Source organism: Kogia breviceps, chromosome 4 (genome assembly GCF_026419965.1).
Source record: "Kogia breviceps isolate mKogBre1 chromosome 4, mKogBre1 haplotype 1, whole genome shotgun sequence".
Lineage (NCBI taxonomy): Eukaryota > Metazoa > Chordata > Mammalia > Artiodactyla > Physeteridae > Kogia > Kogia breviceps.
Window position 1 is genome coordinate 14,705,654 of NC_081313.1, and position 18,445 is coordinate 14,724,098.

Consider the following 18,445-nt stretch of genomic DNA (forward strand, 5'->3'; position numbering starts at 1 on the left):
TTTATTCTGGGGGGGTCCAAGAAATGTTCTTGAGGACTGAAGTGTTAGGTTAGATCTGAAGGGTAAATTGGAGCTAAAGGAGAGGTAGGAGGAATGGGTTGGTAAGGGGCACTCCATGCAAAATCCAAGTAGGAGGCAGTATGTCATATCTAAGACATGGAAGAAGGCAATTGTGTCAAGATAGAATAGAAAGTATTGTAAGTTGGCGGTGGCAGCATACTCAGGGACAGGATCAAGCACTGTAAACCATTTCAACACATCTGCAAAAAGAGCCATGTTTCCTATTGCAAGTTAGTATCAATATTATACATGAGTTCAGGTGGTTAATATCAGAACAAAGGACAACAAATAAACTTTGAAATTTTGGAACATAAAACATAAAATGTAATGTGGAATACCATGTGGAGTAAATGGAATCTATTTCACCCAGTTTCCAGTTCCATGCTCATGATTATTTTTCATCAATAAAAAATTGGGTGATTTGGAAAATAATATTGGATCTCTATATCAGAAATGCTTCTGGCTACAAGACACAGTGGCTTAACCATGGCTTAAACTATATGAATTTGTATTATTTACCTACAAAGGAATGTAGAAAAAACATCTATAAATCATCAAGGACACAGGTTCTTCTTATCTTTCTTTTCTACCACACTTAATGTCCTGGCCCCTCATGGTTATGAGGTGTCTGGTATTGCTCCAGAAATAAAAAAAGTAAAAAAAACAAACAAACAAAAAACACACACACAAAAAAAAGATGTTCAAAGCAGGAGCAAAAGGGAAGAGGGGGTACAAGCAATTTATAATTTCATACCAGTCACTTTTATCAGGAAAACGAAACACTTTCCCACTCTCCAAGATTGAAATCAGTCCCCCACTTTTATTTCATTGGCCCCAATAAAATCATGTTCCCACCCCTACCTGGAAGGAAGTCTATGAAAGTGAGAATTTGGCTTTTCTCAAGACTGTAAAAGGAGGACAGTTATGGAGAAAGGAGGTAGAATGCTGCTTGGTTGGTTATTCAATCAACTGTGCAAATGTATAAAGAGACTGGATTTTTGAGGCTACTTACCTTGGAAATCAAGAACTTTTTACAACCCAAATTAACTATTTTTATTAATTAAAAAATGAATAAACTATATTTATTAACTAATTTTTAAAACCAAAATAATTTATTTTGGACATAATTATCCACTAGATTTCTGTTTCTCCAACCGAAGCTTTGTGAATATTCTATAATAATGTATTGAATTTGTTTTTATTTTGATGATCACAGAGAGAAAAGTAAGGTTGGATTCCATGATCATGTGTTGAATCCCATCGATGGCTGTGCTAGAACTGCTGCTCATGGTTTGTGATGCTTGGATCACGTTGTACGACAAAGTGAATCAATTATACATACATCCCCATATCCCCTCCCTCTTGCGTCTGTCTCCCTCCCACCCTCCCTATCCCACCCCTCTAGGTGGTCACAAAGCACCGAGCTGATCTCTCTGTGCTATGCGGCTGCTTCCCACTAGCCATCCATTTTACAGCCAAATGCTTTTAAAACCATGCTGTGGCAGTCAGTACAATATTCAAATTTCAAACAGATTAAGTTTCAAGATGATTCATCACATTAGATTAATAACATCGATTTTATTTTATTGGTTTTATCATTTGGTTGCTATTTAATCTGTTTCTATGGCTAAGTCCTCTGAGCATAAGATGTTTATACCTAGTTCTGTATTTGTACACATTTATAAGCATAAATGTCAAAAGTAACACAAATCAACAGTGGATAGATGGGTTAATATTTTTTTCCTTTAAAAGGGTTCTAGTTAGATTTTAGAAGTATCGTATTAAAGAGTTAATCATGGATAACCCTGAAATTGCCCTGTCATGCCTCTATGCCAAGGAAAACTAGATATGTCTATTTCTGCCCTACCCTACCTTTATTATTCTACATTCTTAAGAAGTAATCACTGACATATATTCACTACCAAATGTAAAACAGTTAGCTAGTGGGAAGCAGCCGCATAGCACAGGGAGATCAGCTGGGTGCTTTGTGACCACCTGGAGGGGTGGGATAGGGAGGGTGGGAGGGAGACACCAGAGGGAGGGGATATGGGGATACATGTATATACGTAGGGCTGATTCACTTTGCTGTACAGCAGAAACTAACACAACACTGTAAAGCAGTTATACTCCAATAAAGATGTTAAAAAAAAAAAAAGAAACAATCGATACACTCTTCCTTTGTGTTTTTACATTTGTCCCATGAATTTCATCCTCTGATCTAAGGAACAGATGATCCAAATGCATCAGAATATTTCTGAGTAGCGTCTACCGTAGTCCTTTATTAACTGTGCACAGTGAATGTTTACCTAGAATTTTTAAGCTGGTAGTATTTAATTTACTGAGGAAAACTAGGAGTGTTAATGCAGAGAAAACTTGTGAAGAAACTTGATAAAGAAGCTCTAATCAAAATAGAATGAAGCAGCTCAGACAGAACCTTTGTGCTCACAGTAGGCGATGGCTCATTTTCATGGAACAGCACAGCCAAGAAGACCTTAGAGGTTATTCACACTGAGTGCATCATGCTGTCTCTGGGACCTCAGGAGGCTAAGGGCCTTACTAAAGCTGTTTCATAGGCCAAGAGAAACATGAGGATTGGGATCCTGGTGTCTTAAAAGAGTATAAGTCTTTATTCTTTGTATCATATACTTTTTTAAAACTGGAACTGGCTATTTGGGGATGGGAGTGGGGAGAGAAAGCGTATTATTACAAACTGGTTCACTAAGCGCTGGCTTAGGCCCTTTCTGCTCAGGTTCTGATTGCTGTAAGATTGAATAACTCAACACTGTACTCATAAATTATGGTAAAACTATAAATAGATCAACCTGAAGTATACATTTAGAGAAACTGATACTCTAGTAAGCAACATTTGCGAGCTTTCCAGGAAAAACGCATCCATCCTTTATAATCAAGGAAACCGTATTCACCACCACTACTATTTTAGAGTCTCTCACACAAATCTCTAAGGTTAATTCCACAAAATATTTTATCAGGAAATATTCAGATGAAAAAATTAGTACACACAGCATGCTGGTAAGGTTGAGTTCTTCATAAAAAGATGACAGCATACATTAGAAATAATTATGTAAAAAACAATGGACACTCTGAGAAGTTTGAATGTTTCAAACACAAGTCACAGTTCTGCAGAAGACTAAGAAAGGAACTGGAACATAATTAAATAATTCACTTCAAGGCTTTGGAAAAGAAATCAATTTTATTTTGCGCAAATCTTTCTTGAAAGAGGCCTTTTGAGTAAGCTGATATATCTTGACAATCATTTGTAGTGGTCGTGTTTAGGTTGGGGGGGCGAATTCATTCTCATCCACTGCTATAAGATGGCGAATTAGGAAATACATGGATCACGACCTAAATAAACATCACAGGGAAAATATCTGCAATTGGAAATTAGACTTCCCCTTTAAGACTCGAGATCTGCAAAATGACTCCTTAACACTGATCACGGTGGTAGCTGAGCTGCCTTCCTCTTTCTGGAGCAATCTGTATGTGTACCTGTCGGCCATATTTTCTTTTTTAGCTACTGTTGCTAGGGCAACCACCTCCTTTGTACAAGCTAGGGATAGCTGCTGCTTTTTGGAAATGGACTCTGGGCTGGTAGCCAGATTTTCAATTCTCATATTCAAGACTTAACTTTAGCTTACGTAACTCTTTCACTGGCCTGAGAAAATATTGAGTGCAAAAGCTTTTGAATTTTTTATGCCCTAAAGGAAGCAGAAACTAGTACATGACTGAAATCTAGAAATACACTTTTGCCTGCACGTATGCTGTGTTGACAAGGAGAGTAAAGAAGGAGGCTTTTAAAAAAAAAATCAAGGGCAGACAAACGTTACCTACGTTTTTCAGAGCACCAGTGTTCAGAAGGTTATGACTTAAGTCCAGTTTACAGTTCTTTGATTCTAATCCAATGCAGAGGAAAAAAATCAGTTCATGCTAATAAGAGGCAGTGGTTTTTAGTATATCCCTTACTATTTTCTTCTGAAATGCAAAATGCACCGTTATTACAAAAGAAAAAAGTAAAAGCTTCCTAATCCAGTCTCCTTATAACCATTTGAACAAACCATGTTCCTCAACCATTTGAGCTGCTCCTATTCTTAGTTCCTTTATTCCTAAGTCTCATTAGACTTCAAGCTTTGAGAAGGGACTTCATAGATCTTCTGGTCTAACTTCTGGCTCTACTATTCACCATCTTGAGACACTGTTCATTACATGTCTGAGCTCTTAGTTATTCGAAATTTTTCATATTTTGATGAAGTTTGAGTTTATACCCATCTCTGCTTTGAAGTCATACAGAAAAAAATCTAAACCTTTGTCCATATTACAGCTCTTTAGAAAAACTAAAGAGAGCTAATATGCCTCCCCAAGCCACGGAGGTGTGCCTTCAGAAGATCTGCTGGAAAAGTGGACCTGATTGACAGCCTCCAGTGGCTGCACCTTTGGATCCACTGGGCCACTGACATGCGGACATCCTATCTCTAGTCTGCTCCCACTCGGACAATGAACACAGCTGCCATACTCGCATGACACCATTCTGGCCGTTTAGAAGCCAAGTTTGCCTTAGGGACTTTCCATAGATCTGGTCAAGCCTTTTTCAGAAGTGAACTGTGTTCTGAGGCTCTTCCTATACAATCCTCCCTTTCTTCTTTCCTTCACATGGGTCAGTGCTACGTCAGTCTCAAGACTCTTCCTACCCACTCCAAATGTCTTCCCTCTAACCTTCATGGACATTTTCCAATAAATGTCTTGTATACAGTCCCATTTGACATCTGCTTCTTGGGGGACTCCAACTGACATACTAAGAGTTTCCTTTCTCAGGATAAATATTCTCGGTTTATCAGTCTTTTTAATACATATGTACTGCTTTGTAGATTTTTCTTTCTAGATGCATTCTAGTTTCACAATGAGGCACCCATGTAGAACAAACAACTCCCAGGACTGTCTGAAGAATGCAGATAAAACTGTACTTATTCTTATTTCTTATATTCTGGACAAATATTTTAATTAATGCATTTCAGGATGCCATTAACATCTTGGGCAGCTATATCACTCTGTTGATTCATAATGAGCTTGCAGAAAATCACATGAACAGTTTGGATTCAGTGAAATAAAATTCAAGGGTACTTTAGCTAGTCCATTCAAACCCTTTGGGATTTGAATCCACTAAGAATTTTTCACATCCACTGTTTTGTAATAAAGTTCCAACTTCCCTTTAATTGCCACAGGCAATTAAAAAGCTAGGCATAGGTATTTACATCTATTTTCAGTTTGTTGTACTTGATAAATTCAGGCCATCTTACCATTCATTATATTAGCTATTCCTTGTATCTCCCACCACCTTGAAATTCCATAAGCGTGACAGCAATATTTAAATCAAAAATATTGATCAAAATGCTGAGGAGAATCTAAAGAAATCTCTCTTTATACTAAATCATTCATTACCTTTGGACAGGATCCTTAATTCAATTACATGCTTGCCCAGTGATATTGACATTCATAGCATGTTTCTCCATTTTTCCATGAGGATATCATAAGAAATTTTCAAATGTATTACATAAATATAGATAAAGCTCACCTGAATGTGTTTTCTTGGTTTACAGGTAAACAATGTCTGTCATATGATGTGTTTTGAACACATGTGGGTGCTCAGTATTTATTAATCCTTCCTCTCCTTAGAGCATAAAATCCATATTTGAAGGTGTTCTAGAAATGTAAAAGGGATAAGGGTATTTTTTGAGTATGTCTAAGTAGTATCACAGAGTTTACCTTGGTACTATTAGTCATGTAAAGAGGTTAATAATATTTCAAGTTATTGTATATAATAAATGTAATTGTGAGGTCTCTCCCTCTTGCTACACTATTCAAAATTAGGTTCTTTTAAGAAGAACAAAGAAAATTTTAGTAAGCATGATTAAGAAATATGAGATTACAAAGGCTCACTTATGTAGAATTTCTAAAACGTTTTGTTGTTTCTCATTTATCATTGTTAAAAGAATTTGGAGATTTGTAACACAAAATTATTTAATTCTGAGCAATATTGTGTCTCCCATTGTTAATCACACAAGATGTGGATTTGGGCTTTCCTGTTTTTCCCACCTTTTATTAATACAAAGCATTTGTGAATTTTATGTCTGTTCACATGAATACAGTTCTCCAAGCAGAATATTTAAAAATAGAATTAAATTGACAGCAATGCATTTATTCTAAAACTATAATGAAAAAGTACATGCTTGGCAAAATATAGTGTATCCATTTTGTATGAGGTTTATGCACGTATACATGGCAAATACATGTGTCTAAACTCAACTCTTTCATATGTTTTTCCCAGTTTTCTAGGGTGAGAGGGCAAAGTTTTGATTTGTTTTGTTCTGTTTTTATGATGAGAAGGCAAGTTACTGTTTCATGCCCTGTTCAGAGAGTAGCACCAGTTTTAGAAGAGAGAGTTTTTAACTTCTGCTTGAAGTTGTATGTAAAGAGATAATTTATTCCCTCTTGAAAAACATAAATTGTGTCAAATTTTGTTTTCATATACTAAACTGGAATTTCCTTCTTACAACTTGCTCAGAGATTACATATATATCTTTAATCTGTAGGCTATACAGCCTATGTCTGTTTTTCTTTCTTATAACAACTGTTTAAAATTTGAAGACAGAAAGTACTTGCTTCTCCAGAAATGGTTTTCTAAATCCTTCATAATATTGGACACTTTTTGGATATTGTCAGATTAACAACATTTTTCCTAAAATATATTGCCTCCAAGTAAGAACAGTCTTCCAGATGTGGTCTCACGAAACCAGGCATATGGGATTTATTTGACATCACCAAACAATAATTTTCATTTAATACACAGTTACTAACAAACTACCATAGGATCTTTATAACTTCAACCAAATGCCACTTTTGATCTCGATCTTATTAGGAGGATGCAGGATTATAGAATCATAGAATTTGAGTTAGAAAAGACTATCAACAACTGTTCTTTGTTGTTGTTGTTTTGTTGTACGCGGGCCTCTCACTGTTGTGGCCTCTCCCGTTGTGGAGCACAGGCTCTGGACGCGCAGGCTCAGCGGCCATGGCTCACGGGCCCAGCCGCTCTGCGGCATGTGGGATCTTCCCGGACCGGGGCACGAACCCGTGTCTCCTGCATTGGCAGGTAGACTCAACCACTGAGCCACCAGGGAAGCCCTCTCTTCTTTCTTGAAGGCAGACTGGGATGCTGAAAGCTTCTGCATCCATTCTGTGACCATGAGGAGACAAATATGAGGAAATTCTAAGAGTTTCAGAAACGCCAGCTGTAACATGCTAAAACCACTGAATCAATGCCAGCTGCCTCTCTCAAGACTCCTTGTTAATGTCAGAAAAATGAACCAATATTTACCAAGTCACTATAAATGGTGTTTTCTGTTACCTTTAGTTGGAAGCATTCCTAATGGATGCTGCATGCATAAATAATTTATAGAGGTTGTTGAAAGTGAGCATTATCTTATAAAATAGAACAGTTAAAAATAAGTACAATTCTTTTTTTGGGGGGGGTACAAGGGCCTCTCCCGTTGCGGAGCACAGGCTCCGGACGCACAGGTTCAGCGGCCATGGCTCACGGGCCCAGCCGCTCCGTGGCACGTGGGATCTTCCCGGACCGGGACACGAACCCGCGTCCCCTGCATTGGCAGGGGGACTCTCAACCACTGCGCCACCAGGTAGGCCCTACCAAGAACTGTTAACGAACCATGTCATTCTTTTACTTAGGATTCTTCACCGCCTCTCTGTCATTTTCAGTAGAGCCCAAGCTCTTAAAGGTACAACCAGCCTTGTCTACTTTTGTCTCCTCCTTACTCATCTTTTCTTTTTCAGTAATATATTATGTATTTCATAAACAGGTTACTTTCAGGGGCTTTTTTCTTCTGCTATTCTCTTTGCCTAGACTGCTCTTTCTAACATGGTTTCTCAGCTATTAGGTAGCCTTTAGGAATCTTCAGAGATATTGATTCATCAAGGAAGATATTAGCCTTTTCAAAGCCCTAGGGCTGGATTAGATCCTCCTTTTCTTGTACCCATAATCTTTCAGATAACTCTGTCACTTCAGTTAGCACATTGTATCATGATTTCTGATGTATTTGTCTATCTAGAATACTGAGTTTCTTGACTAGTAATATTTATCTTTTTATTAATAGTATTTAGTAAAACATCAGGAGCATAGCACAAGTGAAATAAATGTTTACTAAGGAGAAAATGAATTTTATAAATTAGGAAATTAAGTTCCAGAGCAATTAATTGGCTTGTCTAAGGACACGGAGCTGAATTTTGAGAATTAAGACATAGAAATGAAATTCAGTATAGCTTAATTAGTTTTATTAGTGAAAATTTAGTTTTTGCATCTTAAACAGAAGAAACCCATGCAGATGTATATCTTATATCATATCTCTAGAAAGGCAACATACTTTTGTAGAAAGCAGGGTTTTAGCCAAATGTTCATGTGTTAGGACTTTTCATGGGCAGCATAGTCTCAGAGAGACAGAAGAGAGGGAAAAGGGGAGTGAGACAGGAACTGCAGAGAGCAAAGATTTGGGGGCGGTTACTGAGCTAGCCATTGTTTGACATCAGGACAATGATGTTTGATTTGGCAGAACTCTTGCTGAAGAGATGGCATGATCTACTGCGTATCATGACAGTCCTTCTGGAGGAAGAGAGGGAGATAATTTGTCTGCTATGCTTTTCTCCCACTGGTCTAAGTTTAGTCCCATGCTTCCGGACTAAACATGTACGATTGTCAACTTGTTCCTAGGATGTTTTAAATGTCAGAGAGGACTTGTTTAATGTGCTTCAATTTCACTATTTTTACATGAAAAATGCCTCAAAACATTTTTGTGTAGCTCGGATTTGTCTTGTTAGATTTTGACCTATGGGGTTAACTCCTTGCTAAAGGTGACACTGGTATTCTGACTCTTTTTTCCCAAACATTTTGGGCACTAGAGTGGAGGAAAGGAAGTAATGTGTATCTGAAAAATAGAAAAATGGCAATTATGAAATAGAAACAAATAATTTAACTTAATTTCCTGTATAATAGATACCAAACTGTAGAGTATTTTTGTGGAAGTGTTGTTGTCCCTGGAAATTTAGTGGTCATTCTCCTTTGCCATTTTCAGAAGTCCTACACTGTTTTCACGTTCGCAAATTTGATAATTATTATTCACTAATTTCTCTTACTCAAAGAGGTAGTATATTAAACAGGTTTTGTAATGGATTGTTGCATTGCCAGAAAAAAAAAAAAACACCTCATAAAAAGAATGTTTAGTCAAGTCTTTTTGATTCCCTTTTCAAATCTCTAGATACAAGCATGGTTAAAATTTTGGTATGTGTTCTTTCAGACTTTTATACAATATCTGTGCACAAAAACCTGGGGAAATTTTTTCTACATATGCTGCTCTGTAATTGCATCTTAAGCTTTCTTTCTTTCTCTCTTCTTCCCTTCCTTTTTCTTTTCTGCTCTCCCTTCCTTCTTGTAATTACAAGCACTCCTGTGACGAGTATGAGTATCTCTGTGTCCATAATTTTGAGTAAATTTGTATGTAATCACTAAAAGTGAAATTGTTAATCCAAAGAGAAGGCATGATACTTATTGCAAAGTATAGAAAACAAACTTATGGTTACCAAAGGGGAAATGCGGGTGGGAGGGATAAGTTAGTTTAGGATTAACATATACACACTACTATATACAAAATAGATAATCAACAAGAACCTACTGTATAGCACGGGGAACTCTACTCAGTAGTCTGTAATAACCTATATGGGAAAAGAATCTGAAAAGGAATATATATATATACATACACATATACATATATACATATACTATATATACACATATACATATACATATATATCTGAATCACTTTGCTGTACACCTGAAACTAACACAACATTGTAAATCAACTATACTCTAACATAAAAAAATGCTGTACCAATTGACCTTCTTTAATTAGTTGAGAATTCTTTGTCCCTCTCATCTTCAACTGGTTAAATATTTTGATCTTTGTCACTCTGATGCACGAAAAATATCTCATTGTTCTACATGTATTTATTATTTCAGGTTTGTCATCTTACTATATGTTTAATGGCTAGTTTTGTGAATTGCTTTTTGCAGGTCTTTTCATGTTTTTTTTTTTTTTTTTTTCTGTACGCGGGCTTCTCACTGTTGTAGCCTCTCCCGTTGCGGAGCACAGGCTCCGGACGTGCAGGATTAGCGGCCATGGCTCACGGGCCCAGCCGCTCCGCGGCACGTGGGATCCTCCCCGACCGGGACATGGACTCCTGTCCCCTGAATCGGCAGGAGGACCCTCAATCACTGCGCCACCAAGGAAGCCCCTTTTTCATGTTTATTAGAAAGTCTGTGAATTGTTCACGTTCTTTTCCATTTTTAAAACTAGGACTGTTAATATATTTCTGCTGAATTCAGAAAAATTTCTTCCACTGTTTTTTAATTTTGTTTATGGAGTTTTCTAATTTGTTTTATGGGGCTATTAGCTCTTAGAGCATTTAAATTATTAGGTTCTCAAATGAATCAATGTTTTCTCTTAATGGTTTCTGGGTTTCTTGTCATTATTAGAAAGGCCTTTTTCATTTTAAAGTTATAAAAATATTCCTTTTGTTTTTACACTTACATCTTCAGTTTATCTGGATTTTATTTTTGAGCATAGCAATAGATTATGTAAAACTTTAGAAGATGGTTGCTTTAATTTCTATACACAATACATTAGCTATTCCACTTTTTAACTCAGATTTTAAAGAAAATCTCTATTATATTCTGTAGTTTCATAAGTCTTTTCTCCTGGCTCTGGGTTCTTACCTATTGATCTCTACATATTTTGTGTCATTATCATATGATTTTATTATTGTGACTTCATAGTATATTCATTCATTTACTCAGTTCTTTACATGTATTAAGCACTGTGTGAGGATCTGGAAATGTAGCATGGAGCAAGAAAGATAAGGCCCTTGCTTGTATGGAACTTAGCGAAGAAGATGGATTGTAACAAGCAAATAAAGGAAAAATGTATTACAAATTGAGCTAAATTCTATAAAACTAATAAGATGGAGTGTCACAAGGCTGCTTTAGACAGGATGCTTCTGGAAAAGGTCAGCTGATTAGCAACCTTAATTCCGTCTGCAATCTTAATCTCTTTTGTCACATATCCACAAATTCCAGAAATGAGGACATTGACCTCTTTGGGGGGCCATTATTTTGCTACCCACTGGATGAAAATGCAGGAGATGGAAAAATACAGTCTTGTTTACCATGGTAAAGAATTCAGATTTAGTGGCTTCCTCGGGGCTTCCCTGGTGGCGCAGTGGTTGAGAGTCTGCCTGCCAATGCAGGAGACACAGGTTCGTGCCCCGGTCCGGGAAGAACCCACATGCCTTGGAGTAGCTAGGCCCGTGAGCCATGGCCACTGAGCCTGCGCGTCCAGAGCCTGTGCTCCACAACGGGAGAGGGAGGCCACAACAGTGGGAGGCCCGAATACTGCAAAAAAAAAAGAAAAGAAAGAATTCATTTTCAAACAAGAACCAGCCATGGGAGTATTTCAAGAGGCACCTTCCATGATTTGATGTAGGTTTTAAACAATCTTTTTTCAAATCAATGTTTTATTGCTAATGCCAATGATTTACTATTGGAGGTGAACTTTAGAACAAGAAAGATAAAAATATTTCTAGAAAATATAGCAGCAATTTTGATTGAACCCACACTGAATTTATATAAATATTTGGCAAATAGTATTTTCATAATATTGGGTGTTTCACAGTACAAAAATCTATCCTTTCATTTATTCAAAATTCTTTTGAGTTAATTTTCTTTTTTTTTTTTTTTTGCCTTTTGTCTTGGAACTGTGTATTTCATGTTAGGTCTAACCTTAGATTTTATATAGAATTTAAAAATATTTTAATATGATATAATTGATAATTGTTACCTAAATTAAGTGCTATTGATTTTTGTATTTACTTTTTAAAAATCTGGCAACCTAGTAAAACCTTATTCTAATGTTTTTCACTTAGTACATTTTGGCCTTCTAGTTTGATGATTTTTATATAATATTTATTCTTTCCTTTCAAAATGTATACAGCTAACATCTTTCTTAACAAATTGCACTGACAAGGGCTTATTGAACATCAATTAATAATAGAAATGATAAGTGTAGGTGTTGATTAGTAATGAGTGCTTAATTTTGTTAAATGTCTTATTTTAGCATTCTCCATTAATGTGTAACACAATAAATTACATCACTAGATTTCTCAATATTGTACTACTCTTATCTTCCTGGAACAAATGAGCACTATTCTTGGTAAAGTATTATTTTACTTCTGTTGGATTTTATGAACTAATACCTTTAATATATTAATAAATCATGTATATGTATGTGATGTTGATGTATCACAGTTTTTATGCTATCTTTGTTCATTGAACATTAGAGTTATAACAGCTTCATAAAAAATGTTTGAAGGGTCTCATGTTGTCTATGCTCTGGAGTGAAATAGAAACTTGACCCTTTGCCAAAACCTACCTATAAAGTTATGAGTCAGGTGCTTTTCTTATTGGTCTTTGTAGGCTTTCTCAATAGTATTTTATTAGGTGATGTTAGTTATTTATTTTTTCCAATAATATATTTGTATTTATAAATTTATTGGTATAGTGTTATACTTTATTCCTCTACAACATTTTAACCCTCTTTGTCTCTATGATTACTTTTTTCTCATTTATATATATTTTTCTCTATATATTCTTGGGAATGGTTGCAAGAAGGTTGCTATTTTCTTAGCATTTTTAAAAATCAGATTTTTAAATGTATTATACTTATTTAAAATATAATTTTTTTTATTGTTCCTGCCATTCAACATTTTTGAGGAGATGAACTACAGAAAACATGTAGTGGGATAGGTTTTTCATAGCATGAGAGACTCACACTCTATTCAAGAAGAAAGAAATCCATTTTGAGTTTATTTTTGTGTATGGTGTTAGGAAGTGTTCTCATTTCATTCTTTTACATGCAGCTGTCCAGTTTTCCCAGCACCACTTATTGAACAGGCTGTCTTTTCTCCATTGTATATTCTTTCATCCTTTATCAAAAATAAGGTGACTGTATGTGCATGGGTTTATCTCTGGGCTTTCTATCCTGTTCCATTGATCTATATTTCTGTTTTTGTGCCAGTACCATACTGTCTTGATTACTGTAGCTTTGTAGTATCGTCTGAAGTCAGGGAGCCTGATTCCTCCAGCTCTGTTTTTCTTTCACAAGATTGCTTTGGCTATTCAGGGTCTTTTGTGTTTTCATACAAATTGTGAAATATTTTCTTCTAGTTCTGTGAAAAATGCCAGTGGTAGTTTGATAAGGATTTCATTGAATCTGTAGATTGCTTTGGGTAGTATAGTCATTTTCACAATGTTGATTCTTCCAATCCAAGAACATGGTATATCTCTCCGTCTATTTGTATCATCTTTAATTTCTTTCATCAGTGTCTTATAGTTTTCTGCATACAGGTGTTTTGTCTCCTTATGTAAATTGATAGAGCCACTATGGAGAACAGTATGGAGGTTCCTTAAAAAACTAAAAATAGAACTACCATATGACCCAGAAATCCCACTACTGGGCATATACCCTGAGAAAACCGTAATTCAAAAAGAGTCATGTACAATGTTCATTGCAGCTCTATTTACAATAGCCAGGACATAGAAGCAACCTAAGTGTCCATGCTACAGTCAGATATGTCTAGGGAGGACAGGACTCTTGAAATTTCTCTGCAGTCTTCCACATGGCCTCCCTGTCACTTCCTCTTCCACCCTAAATTTTGGGTTATTTTGTTGAAAAATATATTACACATATTCTTTAGGGTAACTTTCCTCTGCTTGAGTTCAGTAATGAGTGTTATCCACTTGATGTCAAGGAATTTTCCATATTTTTCCATTGATAGTACATGTCTCTTGTATAATGTCTTTATTTCTTTCCCTTCATTTTTCTTACATGTACTATTTTAAAAGTACCTTGGAAAGAAGACATGTAACTAGATCTACATGTCATCACAAAACTGGGATGTGAAATTGGGTTCCTGTAACAATTAATTTGATTTTTCTATATGCTCTCCTTCTTCCAGGAATTTCTTTCTAGGGCATTCTAAAGTCTCATACATCAGGATGTGGTTTGATAATATTAATGTAAGTCAGAGTTAACATAAATTATGTCCAAGATCTGTGGTTCCACAGCGATGGAGGACAATTTGTTATGCATCTCATTGAAATGGGTGGGATTAATGGCTCTGTTCTGAAGCCTTCTTTTTTCAGTCTCTGGAAATGCAATTATATATAAATGCTTTCTATATTTCCTACAGCTTCATATTGGAAGATTCAGGACTGAGAATTCAATTCCTTCAAAAACTAATGTAGAACTCTCCTATTCTTCCAAAATGTCTATTCAATTTTTATGGCTATGAGCTAATATGTTGGTTTAATCTCCTATGTTCAGGTAGCTGTATTTATTTAGCTATATTTTTCAGATGTGGCAACCGAGGTTCATAAAATTTAAGTAAAATCTCAAGCTATGCTGAGAAAATGCTGGAATTCAAATTGTCTCCTAATATACCTCTGTTTTCCTATATAAAATTACCTGTCTAAATATGAGTGAAAACATTTAGTCAAAAAATATTTTATCAAGTATTTAATCTTGCAATATACAAATGTGGCCAGGATAGACAAGCAAAAGTAAACATTACATGAATATAAAGAGCTTGCATTATCTGGTTGAAAAAAGGCACAATGAAGATATAAAATTATAATAAAATTATTTCTCCGTATTTGTGCTCATTAATGGAGAAAATAATCATTATAAACAACCAAAACAACAGCAGAAAGATCCACAGTAAGCCCAGGGTTTTAGAGTGAACATAATATATTTACAATATTATAGAATAGGAATTTGTTCAGACATGTTAACGTATAAAGGTTTCCTGGAGCATCCTGCAGAATTCGATCTCTCTAGAAACTGTTGCCTGCCTTGTGTCATTGTGGAGGCTTCCTGGGATCTGGATGGCTTCTTGGCTCCAGCTCTTTACCTTGGAAATTGGCATCTGCCCCACTTGGCTCTGTATTTCCTTGACCCCTGGCTGACCCGGCCCACCCCTGTGACCTGGGTCTTTACCAGAAGCTGAACCTGCTGCTCACTTGCTGCTTTTTAATACTGACCCTGCAAATTCCTGATCTAAATTCTGCTTAGCCTGGCAGTGAGTGTCAGTAGGACATATGTAGGCAAAGCAAATGGAGGGTTATATAACTGACCAAACAAACCGCTCTTACCAAATTCAGTTCAGGCAGAAGCATTTATTTTGATGAGGGTTAAGTATATAGAAAAGGAGTCTTTTCATCAGAGCTCTTAATTTAGTGATTTCAGGGTTTGATATCCATACAATAAAGGGGCCTTAACTTGCCTTTTGAGCATCCAATTATTGCTCAGTGCATTGAGTAGAGACAGACACGAAATACAATCTGTATCCCAAAGATCTGTTTTAGAAAAGATAATTGAAAAATAGTAAATCTCAAATGGTATCATCCTGGATATAAGACAATCTATAACAGTGACATAGTTTTAAAAAATTTCCCTTTTGTATTTGGAGGGTTCAGGACCACAGGTTCAAAATCCCAATGTTAGCATCTTGGCTAGGATGTAATCTATTTTCTCTGTCTCTCTCTCATTTTCTGCTTTCCTCTCTGCCTCCCTCTCCTCCTATTTCCTCTTTCTTTTTCTATCTGTCCCTTTCTGTCTCTGTCTCCATTTCTCTTTCAAGCTGAATATATTTATTATAGACAGTTGTTAGGAGGAACTTGATTTCCAACTATTATCAATGTCTTCAGAAAAGTGTTTTATGCCAAACAAGTTTGCTAAAAATGGGAGAATTTCGTCTGCTTGTTTCTAAAAGATGGTTCCTGGGTAATATTATAGAGGAAAAGATCCTATCTCTCAAATGAAGATGATTCTATCCCAAGTATCAATCCACTGTTAGAAACAAAATATAAAGAGGTCAAGCTTTATAAACATTCTAGTTGCCCTTCTTCTCCATCTACATTCTATGGCCGTCATCAAAAAGTCTACAAACAATAGGGCTTCCCTGGTGGCGCAGTGGTTGAGAGTCCGCCTGCCGATGCAGGGGACACGGGTTCGTACCCCGGTCCGGGAGGATCCCACATGCCGCGGAGCGGCTGGGTCCGTGAGCTGTGGCCGCTGAGCCTGCACGTCCGGAGCCTGTGCTCCGCAATGGGGAGAGGCCACAACAGTGAGAGGCCCGCGTACCGCAAAAAAAAAAAAAAAAAAAAAAAAAGAAGTCTACAAACAATAAATGCTAGAGAGGTTGTGGAGAAAAGGGAACCCTCCTACACTGGTGGTGGGAATGTAGATTTGTACAACCACTATGGAGAACAGTATGGAGGTTCCTTAAGAAACTAAAAATAGAGCTATTATATGATCCAGCAATCCCATTCCTGGGCATATATCCAGAGAAAACCATGGTTTGAAAGCATATATGCACGCCAATGTTCACTGCAGCACTGTTTACAATAGCCAAGACATAGAAGCAACCTAAATGTTCATAGACAGAGAAATGGATAAAGACGATGTGGCATATATATATATATATTACTCAGCCATTAAAAAGAATATATATGTGTATATATAGGTAGAATATATATATCAATTCTATATAGAATATATCTATATCTATATATAATATATATCTATAAAGAAGATGTGGTATATATATACATATATATTAGTCAGCCATTAAAAAGAATGAAATAATGCCATTTGCAGCAACATGGATGGACCTGGAGATTAGCATACTAAATGAAGTCAGTGAGGCAGAGACTGATATCATATGATATCACTTACATAGGCAAATATCATATGATATCACTTATATGTGGAACCTTAAAACAATGATACAAATGAACTTATTTATAGAACAGAAAGAGAGTCACAGAATCAGAGAATGAATTTGTGGTTACTAGGAGGGAAGGTGGGGGAGGGATAAACTGGGAGATTGGGATTGATATATACACACTACTATATTTAAAATAGATAACCAACAAGGACCTACTATATAGCACAAGGAACTCTGGTCAATACTCTGTAATAAACTAAATGGGAAAAGAATTTGAAAAAGAGTGGATACGTGTATATGTATAACTGAATAACTTTTCTGTACACCTAAAACTAACACAACATTGTTAATCAACTATACTCCAATATAAAATAAAAACTTAAAAAAATAAAAATGCATTCTAAAATTTATATAGTGGTATTTAATTATTGTTTTAATTTATATTTCCCTAATAACTAATGATGTTGAAAATCTTTACATGTTCCAATTTTCCATCTATATATTTTCTCTGGTGAGTATTTATCCAAATATTTTGCCCAAGTTTTATCAGGCTGTTTTATTATTGAGTTATGATATTTCTTTTTACAGTCTGGATACATATCCTTTATCAGTATGTGTTTTGCAAATATTTTCTCCCAGTCTGTAGTTTATCTTCCATTTTCTTAACAGTGTCCTTCAAAGACAAAAAGTTTATTTTTGACTAACTCTAATTTATAATTTTTTAATGATTGGTGCTTCTCCTCTTCTATCTAAAATCTTTGCCTAACCTAAAGTTATAAAGATTCTCTCCCATGTTCTCTTTTGGAAATTGTATAGTTTTAGGTTTTAGAATTAGGTTTCTGAAATATTTAAATCATTTTAGAAAATAATTTTGCAGTTTCTGATAAGTCAAACATATCTTTATCATTTGATCCAGCATATCACTCCTAGGTATTTACTCAAAAAACAAAAACCATAACATATGTCTGTAAAAATTTCTATGCATGAATGTTTATAGTAGCTCTTTTCATAAATACCAAAAATGGAAACAGGCCAGATATCCATCAACTACTTGGTAGGTAAACAAATAAACAAATTATGGTGTACTTTTATAGTACAATAAGAGGAAAAAAATACTAATACCTGCAACAGCATTATGCAGGTCAAAAGCACTATGCTAAGAGAAAAAGGCACAAAAACTGGTGTATTATTTCATTTATATGACCTTTTAGAAAAGGCAAAACTATAGAGACAGAAATCGGAGGGGGGAAAAGGATTGATTACAAAGTGGTATAAAGAACCTTTTTGGAAAATGGAAATTATATTTCAATTTGGCTGGCGGTATGTTCAAAACTCCTTGAACTGAATATCTAAAAAAGGTGAACTTTACTAAAAGTAAATTATACCTAGAAAAACCTGAGTAAATAAAATTTCTTTTAGAGCTCAAATTTTTGCACAATTATTTTCACAGAAAAATAATTGAGTCTGT

The 18,445-nt window shown here is 35.7% G+C and overlaps 1 long non-coding RNA gene across 1 annotated transcript in view; it reads right to left on the bottom strand.

The window, feature by feature from the left end:
* Positions 1 to 5,685: 5,685 nt before the first annotated feature.
* The window catches only part of LOC136793975 (uncharacterized), an 89,378-nt gene continuing 76,618 nt past the window's right edge, over positions 5,686 to 18,445 (bottom strand). The window contains exon 3 of the long non-coding RNA XR_010840089.1: positions 5,686 to 5,772. This is a non-coding gene — a long non-coding RNA (uncharacterized lncRNA). The remainder of the gene's footprint in view (positions 5,773 to 18,445) is intronic.